The 24,751-nt window shown below is 52.8% G+C and overlaps 1 long non-coding RNA gene across 5 annotated transcripts; it reads right to left on the reverse strand.

The window, feature by feature from the left end:
* Positions 1–3,617: 3,617 nt before the first annotated feature.
* On the reverse strand, positions 3,618–9,697 carry LOC124693324. 5 transcript variants are annotated; one of them, XR_006999976.1, is made up of 4 exons: positions 9,581–9,697; positions 9,366–9,488; positions 5,986–7,803; positions 3,618–5,877 (listed from the first exon to the last, which is right to left on the reverse strand). It is a non-coding gene; the product is annotated as an uncharacterized LOC124693324 (long non-coding RNA). The 5 variants fall into 5 exon arrangements; XR_006999977.1 differs by having other exon boundaries at positions 5,986–6,989; positions 7,154–9,488; XR_006999979.1 differs by having other exon boundaries at positions 5,986–6,056; positions 6,751–9,488.
* Positions 9,698–24,751: the final 15,054 nt, after the last annotated feature.

The raw sequence follows: 24,751 nt of genomic DNA on the forward strand, positions 1-24,751 counted from the left end.
TTATTGATTCATGATGATATTCATTGTTTTATGATCTTACCCGCAAGTTGTATACACATATTGCTGTCCGGAACCCGAGGCCCCAAAGTGACGAAATTGGGACAACCGGAGGGAAGGCTGTGATATGAGGATCACATGTGTTCACGGAGTGTTAATGCTTTGCTCCGGTGCTCTATTAAAAGGAGTACCTTAATTACCAGTAGATTCCCTAGAGGCCCGGCTGCCACCGGCTGGTAGGACAATAGATGTTGTGCAAGTTTCTCATTGCGAGCACGTACGACTATATACGGAACACATGCCTATGGTTATTTAGTACTTGGATACTGTTTTATTACTATCTGCAAATGCCCTGCCTTGATTGTTACATGAGTTCTCTTATCCATGCAGCGCCCGTTCATCCATCCCTGTGCCTACAATATTTTAATCCTGCTGTTTACTATAATCACTACTGCTGTCTTTATTACACTGGTTGCTTATATTTCACTCACTGCTATCGCTATAAAGCTGTTGGTACCGATAAACTCTTGCGAGCAAGTCTGTTTCCAGGTGCAGCTGAATTGACAACTCCGCTGTTAAGGCTTACAAATATTCTTTGGCTCCCCTTGTGTCGAATCAATAAATTGGGTTTTACTTCCCTCGAAGACTGTTGCGATCCCCTATACTTGTGGGTCATCACCCAGCCCGTAAAAAATTCTCGGGGGCCGAGAAACGCGAGCGTCGCCCCGTATTAAAACGGGCCGCGGAGGGGAGTTCGGTTTCCAAACCCTACTCCCCTCCACCGCTGCCGCCCGCTCCGCCGCCTCGCTCCTCCGACGAGAAATCCGCACCTCACCAGCGCCGCTTCGCCGTCACTTCACCTCCCCATGGCTAGCTGCGCTAGCTCTGCTAGGGGAGGCGATGGTTTGGGCGGCGGTGACTCGCCGCCGCAGCCCCCCATTTCTGCACGGAGGTGGAGCGGCGGAAAATCAACCGCTCGGAGGGCGCCCCCAGGGAAGCTCGCCAAGTACGCGAACGGAGGCGAGGGGTCCTCCTCCGGTGGGTCGTGCTGCCCCCTCGCCCGCCCGTGTACGACAGCTCGTCGGAGGAGGAGGACGCGACGCCGGCGCGGGAGCCCAACCTTCTCCGCGGGCGACTACGTCTACGACGACCAGGAGGAGGACGCCGTCATTGCGCAGGTGGCGGCCATCTCCGAGGCGGAGGCGCGAGCTCGCTAGCACCGGGAGGAGGCCGACGCCGTTCGCCAGGTCCGCTAGTACGAGGCGGCGCGCTGGGAGAAGCTGGAGATCGTCGAGGTTGACTCGGAGTAGGAGCTGCCACCTCGCATTCATCTGCCACCACCGCCGGCGCCGCGCGCAGAGGCCCTCGGGGCCGTATTTTGTTCAAAATTAGGTCGCGCGGCGGTGCCTGTTAGTTAATTTAGGTTAATAGTACAAATTATGTAAAGTTTGATGCTCAATCGGAGCATCAACTATCATCTATATGTGTTCATCGATGAATTCTCCCTCGAGAATTTAAATTCGTGTTTTCAGTCCGATTTTACGGTTTCTGTTCCTGCGCGAGTGGCAAAATCAACCTAACACACGTTTTCAGGAAAATGAATTACAATTTTTCGGTTCTAACTTTTTCGGTCTGTACTAGAAATGCTCCAAGGGGCGGTAGAAGTCAAGTCGTCAATGCCGTGCTTGGTACGGACGTGGAGTGGTGAGACTCGATCAGCGTGGATGCAGCCAGAGTGGCAATGCTTGTGTTGGTATTGCTGTGGATGTTGGCACATCGCGGATGCGTTTGAAAAGCAGCATGACACCTAGCCAACTTCTCCTCTTAGAGCATCTCTAGCAGAGCCTGAAAACAGGCCAAAACTGAAAAATAACCGCCAATTTACGGGTTCGGTTCGAAAAATGGCGCAGAACAGAGCCTGAAAACGAGGCAAAACTGAAGAAAAAAAGTTCAGTCTGAACCGAGAAACCCAACTCGGCCCCTATTTGTAGGGGGCGAAATGCCGAACTGAAGGCAACCCGAACTTTACGCGCGCTGAAAGTTCATGGCAGTTGCTCTTCATTGTCGTCCTTCCGCCGCCAGACCATTGTCAAATTCACCAAATTCCTCCAAATTTTGACTAGTTTCCGCCGGAGATGGACTGCAGCCTACTGAGAGAAGCACATCCTCAGAGGAATTGGCCGCTGGTCGCCGGAATCGGTGGTTGTTTGCGCGACGGCGGACTGCGCTGGCGGGACGTTGCGTGCAGGCGTTGGGCGGGCTCGAGCCGCCATGGCAGGGGGCGGAGGCGGGACGGGGCGGAGGTGGCCGGGCACGGGGCGGTGCGCGCCAGCGCGGGCCGGCGCCGGCCGGGCACGGGGCGGAGGCGGCCGAGCACGGGGCGGCGCGGGAGGGCACGGGGCGGAGGCGGCCGAGCACGGGGCGGCGCGGGAGGCCGCGGGCGGCGCGAGCCGGCGCCGGGAGGGCACGGGGCGGCGCCGGCAGGAACGGGCGGAGGCGGCCGGGCACGGGAAGAAGATGAGGAAAAAGGAGAAGAAAAAAAAAAGAAAATAGAATATTCTCAGAAGATGTCTTTTTACAGTTTGGCTTTTCGGTTTCTATTCTGCGCCAGTCATTTTTCGACCCGTAATCACGAGTTCAGTGACCTGAACTCGAGTTTTTCAGTTTTCGTTTTTACAGGCTCTGCTAGAGATGCTCTTACACAGGGCCACACCTCGCCATGTCTGCTACACTCTCGATGTGACGCCTTCCCGCCTCGCCGAATCACATGGTGCGGGGCCGTCTCTTCCGCCGACTCCTCGACAGCCGCATATATGGATCTCTCCATGGCCGCTTCGGTTGACGAGTCCAGCTGGGATCCCCAATCCATGGAATTGAGAGGATGGATAGAATTTGAAAATTGTGGGGATTTTTTTGTGTGGATTTTTCGTGGAGGAATTGGCTATGAATACCAAAGGTTAACAGCACACTACTCGCATAGATCAATCACTCATGGATTCTACTTAGTAGAAGCCATGGACTCAGCAGGTTCTATAACCAACTAGATTTAGATGTGCGTCTTGGCGCACGACCCCGTGGATTTCACATCTTGTATAACAAAAGTAAAAAATCAGGTGAAAAAATGATAATATATGTAGATTTGACTTACCCAGTTCAAAGTCATTATCTTGTGAAGTTGAACCATGTAAGAAAACGTGGAGTGCAAAAGAATAAACACATGAATAAGGCATGGCGTTCCAGAACGAAGTACAAAAGCAAATATCTATATCTGGATTAATTTTTTTTCTTCTTATAACCAAATAATATTTAGATTGTAAAAACATGTTTCAAGGCACCATAGAAAATGAGACCAAATAAAAATAACCAAAAAAGATAAGGGAAAAATGTATATGATATATAGAATGACTCGAATAATCTTAAATGGTCCCTCAACACTTTGGGAGAATCTGAATAAACATACAGAGGGACTGTAAACAATAACAAATATTCAAAGCATTCCTTTTCTACCAAACGTGTTTGAGAACCACCATAATGTAGAGGAAACATGAGTGGTTAACATTCCATTGACCATCAAAGAGGCAATTACAGGCATTGAAGTAGAAAAATGTGCCAAACACAAGTGAGAAAATAGGGAAATATATTACAATAGGTACATGAACACATTGTTCAGAGATTACAATAGCTAAACACAGGGAGGGGGTACCATTCAGGTTTAAAGCAGAGCTGTTCAAACACAATGACTCCATGATCAGAGATCAATACTCAAAACAGACACTAGAGGTAGTGACACACAAGAAGTAGTGATAGTTCAGGTAACGATGATCAAACCTCGTAATCTGTAGGATGCCCATCGAAGTTATAGTGGTAGGCCTCTTCCTTTAACTGTTGCATCGATATAATGTACTGGGCTGAAGTAATCTTGGAAGCCATAAGTTGTCATAAGTCAGAACACTAAGTCAATCTAGGAATACACAGTTAAGGTAAACCATTGGCAAAATAATAGTACATGAATGTTGCTAATAGATTGAATAATGCAGTAATTCTCAGCAATATGACATCACTTGATAACATCAAATAGATTGAATCACATGCTTGATGAGGGAATAATACCTGCTCTCAGCTGTAGCACAAAAGTTAAAGAATGTTCAGTTTAATAAAGCCATATTTTGGTTGTGGGCAAACAAATATGCAAGCAAATGATGGGACTTCCGTTTTCGAAAGAAGAAAACTCTATACAAATAGCATATCATAGATATACTGGGGAATAAAATTACACATTGAATTCAACCTAATTAAATTAAATTATTGCTTAAACTGAAGGGGCGTTGCTTGTTCATAATTGTATCTTACTCCCTGAATGTTAGTACATGCCTTTTTAGGAGAGTAGTAAACGGTAAATTTCTCAGAAACCAGCCCTCAACCGTTTCAGTATGTTACCTTGGTGACATTTTCTTCCCTCGCTCAATACTTAAGTTCACCACTCGTGTGTAGTCTATAGTTACATAGATCTGGACACAAATGTAGGAACCCAAGAGACTGAAATATTTAGGAGATAGCATTTAAAATCATACTGATGTACATGAATAAATTAGGAGAGAATATAGAAAAATAAAGTGGTGTGCAGGAAACTATTTTTGAATTTTCATAAAGAACATCCAAATACAACAATCTCTCTAACTCTTTATTGTACCTTGAGGGAAAAATGGCTCTGTACAAATGGTGGGATCACGGAAAACGCAACATTCCATTAGGAACTTAAACATAAGGCATCCTTGTAACCTTCCCAAGGGAGTTGTCCCTAAAATAGTAGATAAATCTTTTGACCACATTTACTTGAATAGTGGAAAGGCCTGTTCGGCAATGCTGAGAGTGCAACTAAGCAATGTTCATGCTAAAAGAAAAGGCAATATGCGATGAACGAAAAATTAGGATCTACAGAACAACATTATCTTTTCTTCTTACTCAGCAAATCTCTGAAATAGAAAAACACAAGGTTGCGTGGAAGGCAGCAACTCGAAGTGCTAGATAAATATATGCACAGGAGAATACTCAATTATATCCCTTCATAGCAAATCAATCCAAGATTTTATCTCCAAATGCCATAGTGAGGTTCGAACATCGGCATGGGACACCCAAAAAGATAGAACTATTTTCATCATCTACAGCGTGAGTAGAAATCAAAGACATCTATAGCGTGATCTGCTTCCATTGCCTAAAGCTATAAATAATAAACCACCGAATTATCTTTGTGAGTAGAAATTTTGTACAACAGATACAAAATCAAAATATCACCAAAATGGGGCTGCAGTCCTATGACGGCATCCAAATTCTTATGGCCATGCCTGAACTGAAGCATCACCTAAATGACAGATGATATTCCTAGTCATGAGGTATAAAATCAAAGACATATCAAGTTATATATAACAAACATCCAGATAACATTCATGAGTTGAAGCATGCTCTGAACCTAGCTGCTGAAGTTTGCCCGGGAATAATTGCACTGATGCTCATAACCTGAAGCATTCTCTGAATTTTTGTATATCAAATAGCTGCAGCAAACTTATACAGGAGAAATGCACATACAAGCAACCCTATCGACATGTAAGCTCATCCATTTGTTCAATTGCATAAGCAGTAGGTTCACTGGTTGATAAATAAATTTGTGCTGCTAGCTGCATTGTAGCCGAAGTGAATGTATTAGGGCGATCATTTACCTGTAGGAATATCCATAGCTTTGAAGGGACGTAGGATCTTCAGTTAGGTATGGGTCACCAGATGTGGAGAGACAAGCAAGATCTTTCCAATCACCTCACTGCCTAACATCACCAGAAGGAGGAGCTCATATGGACCTTCCAAATCATGTAGATCAGCAGGCGTCGACTGCGGGGCAACACATGGGGTCAAAATGAACACTAAGCAGTGGATGAAGAGAGCGTCACTCATTTTACCTAACTGACTGACTAACAAATAATTAGGGCGCTCATTTACCTGTAGGAATATCCATAACTTTGAAGGGTCGTGTCTGAATATAATCATTCATTCCAATTCTTTTTGTACCCCTGAAAAATAAAAACAAGACAAAGAAGTTCTCAGAGGGCTATCCATAAACTGGAGCATGCAAAATTTGTACAAAATAGCGACCATGATTCACGAATCCTAATGATTAAATTGCTGGATTGTAATTCATGATATCTACGAAAATGAAACTCTCATTTACTTTCTGTACCTGACCATACTTGTAATATAAACTTCAGAAATATAAATTAGAACAAAAGTAACAAAACATGGTATCGAAGATCCCAAAGAAAAGAAAAGCTCAACCACAAATAATGCGACACCAAGCTCTGCTATTGGAGCATCAAGAGATCGATGAACTACTGAAACAGAAGCAATCAAATGAGCAATAATCAATTGAACAATAACTAACTAAGTCTATGAATGCTTTCGTGAGTTGTTAACAATTGATGCAAGAAAGGCTAAATTAGTGCAGGCAATTGAGTGAGTAAATAGTAGAGGTGCACCAGAGGAAACAACGCATATTTATTATTGTATTTCAAACTAAAGATACCCATTCATACTTCAAGAAAAGTGGCATCTTCAAAACAACCGAGGTACAAAAATCATTTTTTTCCCAAAACTACAAATGTGTTAACTCTTATGTTTGATTTCATGAACAAATGCCTTCTTTTATTTCACAAGTGCATGTAATGCAAGTCTATAAGAGCACAAGTCAACAAGCAAAGTCACGCTTACTTGGAAAATGTCCATCTTAATTCTGAAGCTGAAAAGTGACTAACACATCAATCTTATTTGCCATTTAGTCTTACAAACATCAGACAGTAGAATTGCATGCAATTCTTGGTAAGAGACTTGTAGAAGAATCGCTTATCAGGACAAGTTCAATTGGCCTTAATTGCCACAAGTAGCATCGCAGATGGAATATTGGCACCTGCTGCTACCCAGTTGTCAAGAGATTGATGCATGCATAAGCTCTGAAGAAATAATCAAGGAACTAAGTTAAAGAGGTAGCAGCGGTACCGAACCAAGTTAATCAAGGAAATAAGTTAAAGATGTAATCAAGCAATAAAAATCAAGAACACTCTAAAACAATTAGAAGTAAGCTCACATATTTAGAAGGTAAAAGCAAGGAACTAACCTCCTCTCCTATCCTGGCAGAACCAAATGAAATACCAGGCTTGGGCATGTCAATCATAATAAGCAACAAGGAATATCATGCTCTTGAGGTTCTCACAGGTATCTTGGTAGTTATACTCGGCGTCCTCACACAAAAAACTCAAGAATGACACTTCTAACAAATAAACACCATTTGCATCAGAGTGTTTTCTGATGTCTGGGGTTTCATCGCCCACAGATCAAGAGGGACAACAAGCAATTAGGATGCAATGATCCTTACAGAGAGAAATAAACTTAAAAGAAAAAGAAACAAATATGAGCAATGTGTATAAATAAAACCAAGCACAAATCACATTAGACCGCTGAAAGTAATATGCCACAAAAATGTCAAACCTGCAGGGTCGATCTCTTCTTCCTGTCGTCCTTCTGAACTGGCTGTGTGTTCTCCTCAAAGCGCTGGCCTTGTTAGCTTTACTATTGATTGTTCAGTGGTAAAATAATATTTGAAACAGTGGCAATAAACTGAAATTATTCAAGCATACAGAAATAAAACCATACATCAAATACATCACATAAGGCAAGAATGGAGCAAACCTACAAAATAAAAGATGCGGCAATAATTGCTCATTCACTTCCTAAGTACATTTCCTCTTCCATCACCTGCAATAATTCCTGCAAGATGCGAAATTGTTTTTCGTTAGACATTTCATAGCACGTTGTGTGCACATAACCAAACCAAAGCATCCAGATGCACTTGAAATTGCACTACCCATATCAAATCCACTGGCTCGTATATTATATATTCTAGAACTTTCTAACGAAAAAGAATCAAAGTTTATGACCAAATCCAGAAATGAAGGAAATTTTCAAAATTTATATCCATAAATTGATGCCAAGAAACCAATGGAACAATTAAAAAATACAGAGTTAAAAAAGGAAATTTAACATGGCTATGTGAGGTCAAGTGATATGGCAAAATATATAGGAAACATTAGGCCAATCAGACATAGTGAATGGCAAAGATATAGGAAGCGGATTCGGGAATAGAAATTTATTCTTAAACATTAGGTACATTAGAATTCTAAATTGGAATTCAAAAAACAAATGCCAGTACCCTCCACCGCCACTAAGAAGTGAGCATATCCACTTTGTCTAATTGCATAGTGTAAAATAGCATTAATTTTCTACCAGTTTATTACTTTCCAAGTGCACCTAGAAACATAAACCACCCTTTCAGGTGTTGTTCGGAATGGGTTGTCCGACAGGAGAACACATCAATGCCTCACAATTTATCTATAGTTTAAGATAAATCAGCATAATATGAAAAATACACCACCACATAAATACAAAATGTTTTCGAGGCTAGCAGACACTCCAATGGCTTCAGGCATTTGCAAATATAACAATTCATATTGAGTTATACTACTGGAAAGTTTAGTCCGCGTAGTTTTTCTATTTGATGACTCCTATCCCATGCCCTAACGAACAATGGCTTCATTTTCATCTCCACTTTTGAAAAGTATAGCATCTGCAGGTTTTCATTCTATTAGAAAACTAATCTAATTCACTATGGAGAAATGCTAAAATATATATAAATATAAAAAAGTCAAGCCACTGGAGTGCTTGCAATATAACAGTGAGTGCACCAAAATAACAAAGATAAGCAGAATATTAGCACAAAGAGATAGGAGTCTAGGACAAATCTTTAACGAAGAAGCACCGACACCGGGCATATGGCCTGAAGAATCGCTTGGACTGCCCGATGGTAAAATGTTCCCTAACAATATGTTATAGTGGCTATTGTAAATTGTTCACTTCAGCTATTCTATCCTAATGAAATAGCAACACCAGGTTCACTGCAAAATGTAAACATACCCAGAGATTGGCATTAATCCCTACACGGTAATGTTGATGTCAAGCTAATAGTTCACTTGCAACTACATCTGGTGCAGCACATAATCTTGAATACATTTGGAAGAAATCCACAAAACCAAACTGTAACATGGGAGCAGACATGCCAACTTCAGAACTACCAAACTGAATTGTACCAGAGGTTTTGAAGGCACCAATTAATTTCACGAAATAATCAATTAAATAAAAATTAAGTTGTTCTTCTCCTGGTTGAAATTGTCAATGAACTCGTTAGTGAGTATCCAGCATGTGCATCGTCCAGATGCCATAGAAACCAGAGAGAGGAGGGGAGAACCCGGTATCCTCTAGTTTAGAGCCCATACCTCCTTGCCGACACGGAGATGACGCCGACACCAGGGCCATGACGTCCTAAACAACGAATCCATGGTGGCTTCCTCCGCTCATATTTGTCGTCATCTCGGGGAGAGGTTGTGGTCATCGTCCTCCTGCAATTAGTGGGGAAGAGGATGAGAGAGTGCAGAAAATAGGAGAAAGTTGGGGCTGATAGCCAGCGAATCGGCGGCGCCGTACGCCGTACCTCAGCAGGTTCCCGGGCAGCAAGGGGACTGAGTGTGCTGGTGCTGTTGCGTGGTTGTTGTCTGAGGTGCTGCTGCCTGCGTGCGCGTAGCAGAGGCGTGGCGCTGCTGGCTTGGCGAAGGCAGGGACGCGGGGCGGGATTTGAGAGAGAGGACGACCTTATCCCATGCCGGAGCTCGCCGTGGCGGAGTTCGACCGCGCCGCCCTGGAGGAGCTCACCCGCGCCGCCCTCGTTGGCCATCCTTCGACACTCCTGCACGACCGCGCCGTCCTCGCCGGAGTAACCGAGGTCGCCCGCGCCGCGCCGCCACGTCGCCCCCTGCTGCCCTCCCGCGCCGTCCTTGTGGAGAGGGCTCTTCGTTCCCCACCGCTGGCTGCCCACTCTTCCGCCACTTCTTCCGGTATCCGTCGCCTCCGCCGCCACCAGGAAGGTTAGGACGGGAGAGGATAAGGTTTGGGAGGGAGAGAGAGAATGTGGAGGCAGAGATATTTTCATCCTCTCTCAGCTGAGCCAATTGCGTTTATGTCCCTTGGTTGAGCCAATTACACTGCAACATATCCACCCGCGGCGATCGACAGACGGGCCCAGACGATGGTGAGGCCCACCGCCAGAGTGAGGCGGGCAGCCCACGGCCGTTCCATGTCTCTATCTCGCGGGAGAAATGGGCACGCGCGGGCAGAACCAACCGGCAGCCTCGGACTGAGCCACATCACGGTGGACCGGATCCCATTTCACCCACACTGACCGATGGGCGGGTCCGCGCGAAGCTGCGGCCCAAACACAGCCTGATGCGGGTAGAATAGCGCGGTGCATGGGGGTTATCTAGTGAACCACCCAACCAGTGAAGTAGAAAAGAACGGATCAGATTTTACCATGTGTTAGATCGGACGGTGGAGAATCTCAAATCCTTGTGAGACCCCCTATGGGAGCATCAATTATACCTTTAAATTACAAAAAGAGAAAACAAAGAAAGGAGTCCGAGGCAGAAGCTGTGGAGGCCGAAGCCATCCAGTTCCAACTTCCAAGCCAATCTGTTTGTAGCCCTTTCGCTTTTTTTTTTCAGCATAATATAATATTCGTAGCCGTTTCGTGTGTATGTGTAGTTGGTCCTTTTCGTGCAGACCAATCCCACTTTTTTTTTTTTGAACACAAGCAGGATCCCGAAGGATCCAGCAACTTTATTTAAATAAACATATTACAGCGCAAAGTACATCCAGGCCGTAAAGAAACAGGAAAATAAAAGACAAGTCCCTGGACTTTTACATACAGGACCTCAAGCTGAGGAGAGGAAACTCGATCAGGTCCCTGCCACCGATCGAGCTCAACTCCGCCGATGCCGGGGACGAAAAACCACTTGGCCCAGCGAAGCTGCCACCGCAGAACGACGGCGAACGAACGGGAGCAGCAGTGCCTCCTTTTGGGCATGACGCCAGGAGGAAGAGGGCGGCGAACAACGCCACACAAGGCCGCCCTTTGTCCAGAAGATTCGTCGGAGCATCGAGGACCGCCCATCCATTGCCGAGCAGACGCTCTAGCAAGCGGCGTAGCCTCACAGCAGGCTCCGACGAGACGAAGCTCCAGGCCAATCTGCAAATCCTCCACCTCCACCTTCTTTCCCGCCGGCCACCGCCACCACGACAGCCACCCCACAGACCAGAAGGAGGGCTAGAGACCCAGCAGACCATGGACCATAACCAAACCTCAGATCTGCGCATCCCACCGTCGCCAGCGACCAGAGCTCCGGCCACCATCACCACAGCTCGAATCACAGAGACGAAAAACAGGAAGAGCAGCTCCGGCTTATTGGGGCAAAAGACGCCGAAAACAAAGAAAACCTACAGCTACTACTGCCCGGACCACTCTCCTGCTCGCCGTCGACAAGCCGTAGCCGCCGGCAGCAAGAGGGACCAATCCCACTCCAGCGCAGCCCAACCCGGCAAGAGTATTATTGATCGGCAAGAGCATCTCCACCACCGCGCCACATATAGTCGCGGCAGGATCGCCGGGACTGCTGTATGGGGGGCGCCGACAATGCATCCTCTATTTGGGGACTCCCTGACGCCGTAGACAATCTTCAAGAACAGCTCCTTGTTCATCCTAAACTGGCGCCGAAATTCCTTCGGCGAATGAGTCGCGTTGTCGTTGAAGTAGTCAGCGTCAAGCAGCATAGCGCCGGCTTGACGATGCCGGCTTTGAGCCGCCGCGCAGAGGCACGACGAAGAAAGGCTGGCGAACGCGCATCATGCTCGTCAGAATCAGCTGCTGCTGTTGCCGCAGAACAGCATGAGCGTTCTACTCCTCCGTGAACAGCTGCACCATCATCTCGTCGTCGTTGTTCATCGCGGCAATGGGACGAACACCTTGCGGGCGGGGCGGTTGTGCCGCGGTGGCGGCGAGCTCTGTTCCGAGCGAAACAGCGGCCGCCGGTCAAGAGGGTGGCGGCCGTGTCGATGGACGGCGGTTCCTAGACAGGCGGCGGTGTCTATTGCAAGCAGGGGGCGCGGCGGCGACGGCGACGGTGGCGATCTAGAGGGGTGGGAGTCGGCTCGGGCGTGGGTAGGAGGTGAGAAATCGGTGTGTCTGGCTGCCAGGCGGAGCCCACGCTCGTTTTCTGACGTGCCGCGAGGCGCCGGCGCGCCCGATTCGCGCCCTACGCGAAGGGGCCGGCACGGGGATGCCGGCGATTCTATTGGGTACGAAAACTAGCCGGCGCCGTTTGGGGCGCACCGGTGCGAGCCCAAAAACCACACCGGCCCGCAAAACTCTATCGGACGCGCTGCTCTAACAGATATGATGTACAATACCGTAAAACAGCTCTAAGCGAAATATACCATGTGATATTTGTATGCATAAATCAAAAAATATCATCGTGCTGCCCTCCCCAGCTAGCCGACGGCCGCTCAGCTCCCAGCTGCTCGGGTCTACCCAACGTCGCTGCCGCTTTCTTTCTTGGGAAAATCTAAACGTCAGCGCCGCATCCCTAGCGCTTTCGTGCGGCGGCCTGTACTGTACTATGAAAAAAAGCAATAATGCTAGAGTTACGGAAAATTTTGTTACGAACAAGACTTACGGACTGATGTGTCAATCAAAGGTGAAGTTGGGTGAGCAAAAATCGGAGCAACCGCTGCAGCCTCACCAATCAGACTGAACCACGACTTGTCCGTAAGTCTGGCCCGTAGAAAAATTCCGTACGTGTAGCATTGTTGGAAAAAAAGGTATCGATACCTCCTCTAATGACCGATTACATTTTAGCCCCACTTGCTTCTTATCTTATCCCACCACGGAGCCCTCCAGCACACTAATTATCTCTCCATCTCTGAAACCAGGACACGAAGCAACAGTGCAACAGCTGCCGCTCGGGCACGGAGCAGCAGAGGAGGCCGCCGAGCACGGAGCAGCGAGGAGTCTGCCGCCACCGTCGAGCAGCGGGGCAGATAGACGCCGCCATCGAGCACGAGAAGCGGGGGAGGCCACGGTCGCCGGAAGCACGGAGCAGCAGGAGGTCGCCGCCGCCGCCAGGCACGGAATGGGGAGGCGCGCGCCAACGAGTACATCGAGCCACGGTCGGGAGTCCTGGACATGGAGAGCTGAAGCCAAAACAACGCGCGCCGCCGGTGGTGTGCCGCAGGAGCAGCGCATCATCGCTAGTGTGGCGTGCGGGTGCAGCGCCACCGTCACCGGTGGGACACCGCAGGAGCAGCGGTGTCGTCGCTAGTGGGAGCTCGTCGCTGACACCGGTAGGGGCGTCGCGGGAGCAGCGCCGCCGTCTCCGGTGGGGCACCGCAGGAGCAGCACCGCTGTCGCCGATGGGGGCACCGTGAGAGCTATTCGCTGTCAATGGTGCGTGGCGCCGCATGAGAATCACCGCATTGTTCAGGTTGAGGTCACACCATCGTCGGCGCCGCGGGGGCAACGCCACCTCGTCGCAGAGAAAGCAACGGGGAGGCGTCGGGAGGTAGATGTGGAAGAACACGGGGAGGTGGTCGTCGTCCAGGCTCGCGCCGCTCAAACGACGTTGAAGGGGTACAGGTTCAGCTTTCTGTCGGGATAACTTGATAGTTGTAACTATTAATCTGGTAGCTATGGTGTGATAACCTAATAGTTACGGCTAGTTAATCTGGTAGCTCCTGGGTGATAATTGTATATTTTTTTTTTTTGAATCTCAGCAGGAGAACTGCTGGTTTCATATATAGAAGAAGAACGGAACTGTACAGACAACACAACACAGGTGGTTAAACCCACCTCAGGTTCAAGCCTACTCTCGCCTTACAAGGTGCCTCGCACCGGCAAGCACCCAACTATTCGCCTCATCAGCAATGAGGTGAGTGAGGCCAGACACAGTCAACTCTTTATTACAGAAAACACGCCTATTTCTCTCGCGCCAAATCTCCCACGCCACCAGGATGATGAGCGAGGCTGCTCGCTTGTCCGAGGCTTCGAGCGTGGTCACAGCCCAGGACAGGGCGCGGTCGTCGCCGTCCGGAGCTCCGATGGCTGGGCAGTGGAACAGGAGGGCGGTGTGCTCCCAGACCTGACGAGCCCAAGGACACTCAGCGAAGAGATGCGCAGGGGTCTCGAGGTTGCGCCGGCACAGAGGGCAGAAATACTGGTTTTGCATCCCAAAGCGAAGCAGCCGATCCGCTGTAAAGATCCGACGCTACATAAGGAGCCACATGAAGAACTTGCACTTTGGCGGTGCCCAGACCGGCCAGATATGACGCAGAGGTGACTGCGGGATCCCGACGAACTGCAGCGCGTACGCGGAGGACGCGGAGTAGACCCCGGAGGCGGATTTCCACCGGAAAGAGTCCTCACTGTCGGGATCAATGTCGCAATCAAGCACAACCTGTCGAAGTGCGACGAAGTCTGCCAGCAGGGGGAGAGAAATTCGCCCCCGGAGGTCCATGAGCCAGTGGTCTCCGTTGATGGCATCTCGCCACCGTCCCGTTTTTGCGCCCGGACACTTCGTAAGCGGGGGCCATCGCTTCCTCGGTGGTTCCCGGACCGGTTGTCGGACCGAGGCTGGTTGCCCGGCCGTTGCCAATGGTCACCTCAGTCATCGAGGCGAACAAGGCTTGGTCGGAAGGGGAGGGCTTCTCCAACAGGCCCTTCCAGGGCTTGTCCGCCCCGGTCTTCGCAAGCCAAATCCATCGTAGGCGGAGGGCGTTGTTGAACCGTTTCAGGTCAAGCACCCCAAGGCCTCCCACCTCACGCGGCCGACAGATTAGGTTCCAGGCCACCTTGCACTGGCCAGGGTTGCAAACATCTGATGCCGCCCAAAGCCAAGCCCGTCTTAGCTTGTCGATTTGCGCCACCGCCCAAGCAGACAGGGGGTGCGTCGTCATGAGGAAAACCGGGAGCGCCGAAAGGACAGCCCTAAGCAGGGTGAGCCGGCCCGCCTTGGACATAAGCTTGCCCTTCCAGTGTCCAAGTCGAGCGGCGATCTTGTCGATGAGAGGTTGGATGTCGATCCTACGCAGGCGGCGCAGCGATAGAGGCATGCCCAGGTAGGTGCATGGCAGCGAGGTGATCTGCAAGCCACTCGGCTGCAGGATGGTGTCGATGTTGATGCCGTCGCATCGAATGGGGATGGCTTGGCTCTTGCTGAGGTTGACAACCAGCCCGGAGACCTCACCGAAGACCTTCAGAATTGCCTTTGTCACAGCAACCTCTCCGGCGGTCGGCTTGATGAAGAGGGCCACATCGTCGGCGTAGAGGGAGCATCGAATGGACCCCGCGAGAGGCGACAGAATTCCCTCCTCGGTGGCCAAGGCGAAGATGCGGGGAAGCGGCTCCATGGCGAGGATGAACAAGAGCGGTGACAGGGGGTCACCTTGCCGAAGGCCTCTCCGGTGAGCGATGCTGGCACCCTCCTCCCCATTGAAGAGCACGCGTGAGGAGGCTGTAGACAGGAAGGCGGCAATCCAATTCCGCCAGCGCACCCCAAAGCCACGCACCCGTAGCATATCCAGCAAGTACGTCCAGGAGACCGAATCGAATGCCTTGGAGATATCGAGGTTCATAAGAAGCGATGGCGTCTTGGAGCGGTGCAACCGCCGAAGAAGAGCCCGAACGTAGGTGAAGTTATCCTGGATGCACCGACCTTTAATGAAGGCACTCTGCTCAATGCCCACAAGCTCATCGATCCTGGATGCCAGCCTTGTGGCGAGGACCTTCATGAACAGCTTAGCGAAACTGTGCATGAGGCTGATGGGGCGGTAGTTCTTCATGGAGGAGGCGTCATCGCATTTAGGCAGAAGCACCATGTGGGAGACATTGAGCAGGTGTAGGCCAGCAAAATTGCCATCCGCAATTTGCTGAAAGGCCAGAAGGATGTCCGGCCCAACCAAGTCCCACGAGGCTTTGAAGAAGTTGGAGATGAAGCCATCGGGACCAGGCGCCTTGTCCGACGGCATGGCCTTAACTGCGTCGTGGATCTCAGCGAGGGAGAAGTCCGCGTCTAGCACGGAAAGGTCAAGGCTAGGCAGCCCGAGGGATTCCCAGTTGAAGGTGGCCGACGGCAATGGTGTCGTGCCCAGGATGGCATGGAAGTGCGCGTCCACCACCTGCCTCTTCTCCTCCTGAGAGATGGCATCCATGCCTCCTTCGCGACTAAGGGAGTGGATGAAGTTCTTGCGTCTTCTACCATTAGCTTTAACGTGGAAGAAACGGGTATTGGCGTCCCCAGCGCGCAGCCAACACACCCTAGACCGTTGTCGAACCCGAATGCGCTCCAACACCGAGAGGCCAAGGATACGGGACTTCAGCTGATGCCGAAGGTCGGTCTCGTCCGCCGAAAGAGCTCTGAAGTCTTGCGCTGCGTCCAGAAGCCTAACCGCCTCCTCGGCCCGGAGGAGCTGAGCTTTGGTGTCGCCGATGCGCTTCTTGTGCCAAGAGCGAAGAGCGCAGGCCGTCCGGGAGAGCTTTCGGTGAAGGCGAGTAAGCGCATTGAAATGGTTGCAAGGCTGGACCCAAGCATCAGCCACCGTCTGCGCATAGCCCTCAACATGCGGCCAGAACGCCTCGAAACGGAACCCACTGTAGCGCTTAATCTTGCCCGCGCAGGACAGCACCAGGGGGCAGTGGTCCGAGATCGAGGAGGAGATAGCCGTTAGCTGGGCGTTGGGGAAGGAGGCGTCCCAATCCACATTACAGATGGCCCGGTCGAGACGGACAAGGGTGGGCGGGTTCTGCTCATTGCTCCAAGTGAACCGCCGGCCCACAAGCTTGATGTCCTTCATCTCCGTGATGTTGAGCATGGCCCGAAACTTGGCCATGAGACGCCTGTTGAGCCGATCATTGTTTTTGTCCGCTGCGGACAGGATGACATTGAAGTCGCCGACAATAAGCCAAGGGCCAACGACAGAGTGCCTCAACTCCTGAAGGTCATGGAGGAAGGCCTCCTTAGCCACATCGGTGTCGGAAGGTCCGTAGACATTGGTGAGAGTCCAAGCCGGACCACCGGCTCTGGAAGTGAAGGCGGCGGTGATGGAGTTGTGCGCCGAACTGATGAGCTGGGCATCATATCTATCGGGGTCCCAGGCGACCAACAAACCCCCTCTGGTCCCATCGGCCGGGGAGGCGAAAGCCGAACGGCAGCGATAGCCCACCGACTCAGCCCGGATGGCATCGGAAGCGTCAGACAGCTTCGTCTCTTGGAAGCAGATGATGTCACAGGCGGAGCGCTCGACGACCCCCCTAATCGCCGCCCTCCGCGCGGGGTTGTTGAGTCCGCGCGGGTTCCAGTCCAGGATTTTCAGGTCAAGATCCATCGGAGACTAGGCACACAACAGGGGGGCGCAAGCGTTGACGAAACACAGGGCACGAAGATAACTTCCACAACCACGACCGAACAGAGACGGTTACAGACATCCGGAGCTAATCTCGACGGGGATTTGAAGACACAGCACAAGCGAGGGCCGTCGGGCTCGCGACGCACGCACACATGACGGCTACAGCAGCAGGGGTCCGAAACTGGGGAGGCCCTCTGCGACACAGACAGTAGACAGTCTAACATGGAGATGGCAGGGCATCAGCACAGACACGGAGTGCCTAAGCCTCCATGTCCAGGATGGACAGGAGCTCGTTGTCCGGGAGAGCGATCCGCGCGCCCTGGAGCACGCCGGTGTCGAGGCGGATGCGTGCGATCTCGTCCGCGTCCAGAGGCGAAGAGCAGGGCGGCTCGACGACCGCCGCCCCTCCACCGAGCCCCAGCGCGACCGCCGGGCTCTCCTCGAGGACGCACGGCAGGGGCGCGCCCGCCCTCCTGATGCAGCATGTGCGAGAGGAGCGACGCGACGGCAGGAGCTCCCCCTTCTGCTTCTTGCGCCGGCCAGCCCTGGGCTTGGGAGCATCGACCGGCGGGATGGCGCCCATCACGGACGGCGGCAGCATGCTAAGCACCTTGGCGAGGAAGGTGGTAGCACCGTCGACCTCCATCTCGCCAAACTTGGCCGCCAGCAGGTCGAGGACTTCGTGGCCGGCGTGATCGGCGCGCGCGCCGCGGCCGCCAAGGTCACCGGCAGGCTTCTCCAGCGGCGGCGGCGTGGCCACCGGAAGCTGCACCCCAGGTCCAAAGAGGACCTCTCCATCGGTGCCGCCCAGGACGCACGGCAGGTCCGCCCCCAGGCCCACCTCCTGGCCAGGGGGCAGATGGTCACCCAGCGCCTGCCACGCCGGAGACGCCCAACCCTGAGCTGCGTCGATCTCAATGGCCACGGGGTCGGTGCGCGAGAGGTCCTGCCAAAACGAAGCAGGGTCAAACCGCACAGGGAAGATGTCCACCTCCATGGGCAAAGCAGCAGCCTGCAGCAGCTCCGGCTCTGGCCGGCGAAACTCCGCGCGCGCAGACGCCAGAGCGGCGCCAAGGGACGGGTCCGCCACGGAGAGCACCGCCGACACGCCAGCAGCGCTAGGCCTCACAGCATCGGCAGCGAAGGAGTCAACAGGCTCCTGGGAGGCACCATCCTCAGCGCGGCGGCGCCCGCCGCCACCTTGACGCTGCTGCTGGCGGCGGTTATTGATGTTACCGCCGCCGTTCCTCCGCATCCCACCCCGGCCGGCGCGGCCAGCGGCGCGTCGCGCCAAGGCCGACGAGGCCGGCACCCGCCACGGCCGGGTTGGTCGTCGTCATCATCACGATCGTCGCGGCGTCGGGGGCCAAGGCGAGCTCGCATGTCGGGCGCATCGTGGCGCGCCCTAGGGCTGGCGTCCTCCACCCCAAGCCTCCGGCCGAAGCGCTCCGTGGGCACATGCGCGTCGAGCGGCGCAACCTCCGGCGAGGGATGCCGGAGGCGCGGCTGCCGGGCGTGTGCCGCTCCGCCGGCGAGAAGTCCTTCGTCTTGTCAAGGTGGATGAGCAGGGGCTCGCGCGTGTCCTCGAAGCCCTCCTCCCGGGGCGTGCCGTCAGGGAGGGAGCAGCGCATTGGCGGCGCCGCGCCCAAGCGCGTGAGGAAGGAGGCGTCGCAGGTGCGCGGGATGTCGTCGGGGCTGAAAGCCCAGCACCAGACATAGCATACCTGGGCATCATCGAGGGCTTCCGAGCGGTACTCGAGGACGTCGACCTTGACGGAGGAGCCCAGCACCTCCTGCATGACATCCTTGGTCCAGAAGTTGAGGGCGACGCCCTCCACCGCGACGCGGCGGTAGAAGCGCCGGACGCGGTGCGACGCGCGGATGGAGGCCTCGCCGCCATGGGGCCATGGTGAGGGCAATGCCCCGGCAGAGACGACGCCCGCGTCCATGGCTTGGTCCCGGTGCCGGGACATGTCGAAGCGGGCGAGGAAGCGGCCGGGCCGAGCCTCGGACACCTGGAAACGCTCGACGGGGATGTTGCAGTCACGGGCGATGGCCCTGGCGACGAGGTCGGTGGAGAGGTCGTTGCGGCGCGCGGACGCGGTGAGCACGACCGCCTTGGAGTGGAGCAGCTGCGCCGCGCTCTCCGTCTCAGGCGTGCAGACGATGACCGCCGACGATCTTGCAGGGCGCCGGTGCGCCTCACCAGGGCGGGCCGCCATGGGCCTAGGCGGAGGAGTCTCGGCTGGGAACAGAGGCCGCAGACGCTCGGCAGCAGTGCGGCACGGGGTCGGCCCCGCGCGGCACTCCTTGGCGATGTGGCCGCTGCGGCGGCAGGAGCGGCACCGGACGGGGTCGCGGCAGTCGGAGACGTGGTGGCCGGGGCTGAGACACTTGAAGCATTCCCCCCGCACGCGCTTCTTATGGAGGGGGAAACGGGAGCGCCTCATCACGCCGGTGGCAGGAGGGGAGTTGGGGCGTGGCCGAGGGGCGGCCGAAGAAGGTACGGTCGGCGAGCGCCTTCGTCTCCTCGAAATGACCAGTTGCCAATCCGAGCTTTGGCCATGAATGCCATGGGCAGGAGGGGCAGGTGGAGTAGATGCACGCGCAGGCGACGGCTCCAGGAACGGGCCGTTCCGAACGACCATGGAGCGCACGCGCAGCTGGCCACCATAAGACCTACCTTGGATAGCCACCGGTCCGCGCAGCGCTGCAGAGCCATTACACCCCGGCAGGCTAGCTCCAGCCGGCGGCGTAGAGGGATGGGGGCGCTCCACGCCCAAGGCGGCGCAGATCTGGATCTGGCCGGGATCTCCGCTCCGCCCATGGGATCCAAGGCTTGGCCAGCTGGAGGGGGAGCGGGAGCGGGGGGCTGCGGCAGGGGCAGCAGCAGGAGGTGAGGTGGCCGCCGCAGACCGAGCGGTCGGCGGCGAGGGGCTGGTGGCTAGGTAGGTGGCCGCCGGGGGCAGCGAGCGGGAGCGGGGGCGAGCGTGCTCCATTTTTCTCATCTTGTTCCGTCTTCAATACAACAAAAAACTCTAGTATAATTGTATATTGTGACTGGTGGCTATTGCTAGGCTGATCTGCTAATTGTGATTAATTTAATCTGGTAGCTCCTGCTTAATAATCTTATAATTATGACTGATTAAGCTGGTAGCCTTTCCTAGGATATCCTGGTAATAGTAATTTGTAGTTGTTACTGTGATAAACGACCAATTAATCTGGTAGATGATGTTCATTATGTTAATCTTGTAATCATGCTTGGTTAATTTGGTGACTGAAAATAGTACGGTGAAAAAGCAAGTTTTGAGTATGGTAATATCGCCAATCAATCACTAAGTTGTCTACAATCTAGAGTGTACAATCTGATTTTTTTAACCGGGCAGCTAAATAGTACCTAATTGGATAATCATGGGATGACAATCTGGTAATTAGTGATGAAGGAAAATGTTATTAAAATATACCACTATGAGATTTAGTTTTAAAGATTTCGACACGAGAGTGAATTGTTTGAGAGATTAAGCTTTTCAAAATGCAAGTTAAAATTTATGATATAACTCTATTTGTTCTCACGGGCATTCAAGAAGAGTGGAATGCCACGCATGCCCTGTCAGATTTTTTTTTGGGCATGCACTGCTGCCGATTTACACAAAAATAACCCTCTGTGAGAAAAAAAAGCACGAAATGATCCTCCGGCCAAACTATTTCACGCCTCTAACCTTTCTGTGTGGCGCTCTTGGAAATGCGTCACACCTGTCTATGTGGCGTCCGTGGGAACGGCGCCACACATTGTCGGTTGGTAGGCTCGAGCTGCCACGTATAACAGAATGTGCGAGTCTGCCACGTATAACAGAATGTGTGGCGCCCTTGCGAAGGGAGCCACACAGAAGGGTGTGGCGCTCTTACAAAAGGCGCCACACAGAAGGGTGTGGAGAAGGGTGTGGCGAAGGGCGCTACATAAAAGAGTTAGAAGCGTGAAATAGTTTGGCCGGAGGGTCATTTCGTGCAATTCTTACCCAAAAAGATTATTTTTGTGTAAATCGCGTGCAGTGCTACCTCATTTACTCCCGGCTTGTCAAGCATTGCATGCAATACACCCGCTGCACGGGGTCAGCTCCTGTGCGGCGCCGCCGTGTAGCACATCCCTTCTTTCTTTCCATTGAATGAGATCAGGGCTTGCTCCTAGGCCCTCTTGGCTCCTCCACTGGAGCTTACCGATTTTTTTTAATCTTTGCTTACCGATTTTGCAAGCTCCACATGATCTGCACAGCTCGTCAGCTTCAGTCATTGAATGAGATCAACGTAGCTTGAGTCCTTCGAATGTTCAGCAGCCCTAGGCTAAAGATTTTGATTCCACCTTTGAATGTTCAGAGACCCCAGTCTAGGCGTCGCGCTAGCAGTATTATTCTGCAATTAGTAACTTCACGTGGCTGCACAATGATGTCGGTGTCGAGCTTTTAGGAATTGAGAAATGCTGCTGCTGTTCAGTCGACGGCCTCCGCGGACATACCGCAGGCCTATATTAATGGTTCAACATCGGAAGCTTCATCATCCAAGAAACTCCAACACCAAAAGGAAAAAAGCTTCGTTTCCAAGTTATCTTACTGCGAACATGGCCATGAAGATGAAGGCCCTCGCACTGGGTTTGCTGGTCCTTGCCTTTGCTGCAGTGACCGCCCTCGGCTGCAGCAACAGCGATCTGTGCGCCAACAACGAATACTGCAGCGAGTACGGGTACTGCGGGACTGGCAGCTCCTACTGTGGCAAAGGCAGGGCCGGCTCTGGCCCAGGGCAGCAGGTGCGACGGCCCGGGGCCCAGCCAAATTAGGGGCCCATAGAGAATACTGCACCACTGCATGGGTAATTGTACAAGAAAAAAACATCACAGCCTCACAGGCCCATCTATCCAATGGGAAGCTAAAAGCAACATGCCTCCCCACGGGCCAATCATTTATCTAATCCAACCTACACACACGACGCAGCTTTTCGTTCAATTGTTCTTCATAGTCCAGACGCCTCTTCGCTTTTCTATCCCAAGTTCCCAACACAGCGTGACTGGCCTAGGTATGGAGGTCAGAGCAACGCAATTTTCTACAGGTAAGTTTAGAGTTAATTTAAATTAGCCCCGGCTCTACCCTCTACTTTCTTGCGTTCTCAATCCTAATTTGGCATAGCATGAGAATTCTAATCAATTAGATGTCAATAATGTTTTCTAGTTGAGGAAAACGATGGTGATGCCCATGAAAATTGTAGAGACCATGATAATCTAGTGGGGACATAGATTTTTTTTAAGAACCTAGTGGGGACATAGATGAACATTAAATTTGTGTATGAAATCAACATTTTCTCCGCTATAACTATAGGGCCCATTTATAAAATTTGCCCTGGGGCCTCTAAAAATCTAGAGCCGGCCCTGGGCAAAGGGTGCCAGAGCGGCCCCTGCTACGGAGGTCAGGTGGTCGGCGCCGTCACTGAGGCGCTCATCGATCAAGTGCTGCCGGCAGTGTAGACAGCATCCTACTGCTCGTGTCTGCCTCCGATAAAATAAGAAATATTGTTTGCATGTACGTATATTTGTGGTATATATGTTTGCATGTATTAATAAAGATGAGCCGCATGCAATCCCCTATGTGTGTGGTCATATATATGATATTGCTAATCAGCTAACCGAGCAACTACAGCTAGTCACGGTAGCTCGTTCTGTGTACCTCTCCAAGATATGGTGCTTCAAATTCAACTCAAGATAATTTCATCACTGTGGTAAGTAGATGGCAATCAGCCAGGCTTGGCAAATTGCCGTGCTCCTACTTATCGAGTTCATTGACCAGCATCTTGTGTCTGCTAAGGGCATTAATTCTCGATCTTCGGCTTAACATCATAAGCTCTTCTAGCTTGCCAAGTTTTTTGGTTTTTGAGCATGTGTGTACTGAATTTTCATGGTCTGTCGAGAAAGGAGTAAATTACGAACGGTATGGTCAAGCTAATCGAACTAAGAGCATCTCCAGCCGCGTCCCCCAAACCGTCCCCCAAAGCGCGCCGGATCGAGCGTTTGGGGGACGTGTTTTGTTCGTGCCGCCTTTGGGGGATGTCGCTCCCCAGCCGCGTCCCCCAAACGCCGGCCCCAAATGAATATTGGTGCACGAAAATAAAGGTTTTCATTCAATTTTGATTATATATTACAAAGTTTGAATGAAAACGGCTAGATTTCATCTAAACCTAGACTACTGACCGCCCGGCGGTGCGTTCGACGGCCCCGCCCCGTCGTCGCCTCCCCTACGCCGCAGCTCCTCCTGCACGCGCCTCCTCTCCTTGCGTTCGGCGGTGGCCAGACGGTGCCGCTCCCGCCGCGCGTCCTCCTCCGCCCTCCCTCGCCGGGCCGCCCGGAGGGAGAGCTCGACGGCGCGACGAATCGCGCCTCTTCGCGGGCACGGGCGTCGTCCTGGAGCTTCTTCTCCGACTCGAAGGACTCGACGAGCGCGTGTTGCTGATCGGCCGTCTCGTCCGGGTGCGGCCCGTCGTCGTCGGACCACTCGAACTCGTCGTCGTCGTCGTCCTCCACCTCGGTCTCCTCCGCCTCGGCCTCCTCCTCCTCCATTGGCGCCTCCTCCTCCACATCCGCTGGCGCCTCCATCATCGCCGCCGCCAACACGGCGTCCTCCGCCGCCAACCGGTCCGCCCGCCTCCCCCGGATCGCCCTCGGCGCCGCCTCCCGCCGATGACGCTCCTCCACCGCCGGCCGATGCCGGCGCTCGATCGACTCCCGCCGCGGGCGCTCGATCGCCTCCCGCCGTTCACGGTACGGCGCCTCCCGCTCACCGCGGCCGGCGCTCCTCGGCCCACCACCGCTCCATCTCCGCCCGGTGCCGGCACCGTCGCGCCTCCGGTAGAGTCGAGGCGTCGGACGCCGCAACGGTGGCGTCCTCGCCGCTCTCGCCACGCTGCTGCCACCGCGGCCTCGCCGGCAGCGGGGCCATGGGCGCGAACGCCGCCGGATCCGCCGCTCGCCGCATTGCCTCCCGCCGCTGCTGACGGTGTGCACGCCATCGCTCTTCCCGGGCCGCTGCTGAGGGGTCGGTGTCGACCTGCGTTTCCGGGACTGCAAGTGGCGGGGACGGCGGTGGAGGGAAGTGGCCAGCGCCGGGGCGGTTCACCATTGCTACTGGTGGTGGAGGAGACGGCGGTGGAGCGACGAGGGCTGTGTTTGTTGCCGGCGGGGTGTGGTGGCTACCATTGAGCCGGGAGGCCTTTTATAGACGCCGGCGTCGGGAATAAAGCGCGGGAACAAGCGAGAAGAGGCGGGAAGAAAGCGCGGGAACGGGCGGTGGCGTGCGCACGCCGGCGACGCGTCTCGTCGGCACAGCACCGACGAGACGTCTCG

This window comes from Lolium rigidum, chromosome 2, assembly GCF_022539505.1.
Source record: "Lolium rigidum isolate FL_2022 chromosome 2, APGP_CSIRO_Lrig_0.1, whole genome shotgun sequence".
Classification (NCBI taxonomy): domain Eukaryota; kingdom Viridiplantae; phylum Streptophyta; class Magnoliopsida; order Poales; family Poaceae; genus Lolium; species Lolium rigidum.